Source organism: Pelodiscus sinensis, chromosome 1 (genome assembly GCF_052426305.1).
Source record: "Pelodiscus sinensis isolate ZL-2025 chromosome 1, ASM5242630v1, whole genome shotgun sequence".
NCBI classification, from domain to species: domain Eukaryota; kingdom Metazoa; phylum Chordata; order Testudines; family Trionychidae; genus Pelodiscus; species Pelodiscus sinensis.
In genome coordinates, this window is record NC_143052.1 from 337,121,724 (window position 1) to 337,124,117 (window position 2,394).

Genomic DNA, 2,394 nt, shown 5'->3' on the forward strand with positions numbered 1-2,394 from the left:
ATTCAGAGATTTTGTTTGGTTTATAAAGTATGGTGCTGTGCACTCCAGATACCTTCCTCTGGAAGTGCTTTATGTCCTATCTTAACACCATCTGGTTTAAATGATGCAAACACAGTCCTTCTGCTGTTACCCAAAGCTCTCTGATGTCTTAGTCAGAGTCCTGAAGGAAGGGTGAGGTTAAGTGGTACTACCATAAGAACTAAAAACTATATGAAATTAATAAAGGTTTAAAACTAACAAAAGGAAGTATTTCATCACACAACACACAGTCAACCTGTGGAACTCATTGCCAGAGGATTTTGTGAAGACCAGGACTTTAGCAAGGTTCAGGAAAACAGCTAGATGTCATGGAGGATAGCTTCATAAAATAGCCAGGATGGATAGGAACGGTGTCCCTAGCTACAGGTGGATGAGGTAGATCAGGTAGATGAGGTAGATGAGGCTTTCTTTGGACAACTGAGAGAAGCTTCCAGATCGCAGGCCCTGGTTCTCGTGGGGGACTTTAATCACCCTGACATCTTTTGGGAAACCAATATGGCAGTACACAGGCAATCCAGGAAGTTTTTGGAGAATGTTGGGGATAACTTCTTGACACAAGTGCTGAAGGATCTGACCAGGGGCCATGCGCAGTTTGACCTTCTGCTCACAAACAGGAAGGAACTAATAGGGGAAGTAGAAATGGGTGACAACCTGGGAAGCAGTGATCATGAGATGGTAGATTTCAGGATCCTGACCAAAGGAAGAAAAGAGAGTAGTAAAATACACATTTGGACTTCAAAAAAGCAGATTTTTACTCCCTCAGAGACCTGATGGGCAGAATCCCCTGGGATGCTAACATGAAGGGGAAAGGAGTCCAGGACAGCTGGCAGTATTTTAAAGAAGCCTATTAAAGGCACAGAAAGAAACCATCCCTATGCGTAGCAAGAGGGGCAAACATGGTAGGAGACGTTATTGGCTTACAGGGGAAATCATTGGTGAACTTAAGCACAAAAAGGAAGCTTACAAAAAATGGAAACTTGGACAAATGACCAGGGAGGAGTTTAAAGGTATAGCTCGAGAATGCCGGGGGGTTAATCAGAAAGGCGAACGCGCAAATGGCGCAACTGGCTAAGGATGTGAAGGATAACAAGAAAGGTTTCTACAGGCATGTTAATAAGAAGAAGGTGATCAGAGAGGGTGTGCGGCCCCTACTGTATGAAGGAGGTAACCTAGTGACAGATGATGTGGGGAAAGCTGAAGTACTCAATGCTTTCTTTGCCTCTGTATCCATGGACAAGGTGGACTCCCAGACTAATGCGCTAAGTGATGCAAGATGGGATGAAGATGGACAGCCCTTGGTGGGTAAAGAACAGGTTAGGAACAATTTAGAAAAGCTTAACATGCACAAATCCATGGGTCCGGACTTAATGAATCTGAGGGTACTGAGGGAGTTGGCAAATGTCATTGAGGAGCCTTTGGCCATTATCTTTGAAAAGTCGTGGAGGTTGAGAGAAATCCCGGATGATTGGAAAAAGGCAAATGTAGTGCCCATCTTCAAAAAAGGGAAGAAGGATGATCCAGGGAACTATAGGCCAGTCAGTTTACCTCGGTTCCTGGAAAAATCATGGAAGGGATCCTTAAGGAATCCATTTTGAGGCACTTGGAAGAGACCTCAGAATAGTCAGCATGGATTCATAGAATCATAGAATAATAGGACTGGAAGGGACCTCAAGAGGTCATCGAGTCCAGCCCCCCGCCCTCAAGGCAGGACCAAGCTCCACCTACACCATCCCTGACAGATGTCGATCTAACCTGTTCTTAAATATCTCCAGAGAGGGAGATTCCACCACCTCCCTTGGCAATTTATTCCAATATTTGACCACCCTGACAGTTAGGAATTTTTTCCTAATGTCCAATCTAAACCTCCCCTGCTGCACTTTAAGCCCCTTACTCCTTGTCCTGTCCTCAGAAACGAAGAGGAACAAATTTTCTCCTTCCTCCTTGTGACACCCTTTTAGATATTTGAAAACCGCTATCATGTCCCCCCTTAATCTTCTTTTTTCCAAACTAAACAAGCCCAGTTCATGAAGCCTGGCTTCATAGGTCATGTTCTCTAGACCTTTAATCATTCTTGTCGCTCTTCTCTGTACCCTTTCCAATTTCTCCACATCTTTCTTGAAATGTGGCGCCCAGAACTGGACACAGTACTCCAGCTGAGGCCTAACTAGTGCAGAGTAGAGCGGCAGAATGACTTCACGAGTTTTGCTTACAACACACCTGTTGATACAACCTAGAATCATATTTGCTTTTTTTGCAACAGCATCACACTGTTGACTCATATTCAACTTGTGGTCCACTATGACCCCTAGATCCCTTTCCGCCATGCTCCTTCCTAGACAGTCGCTTCCCATCTTG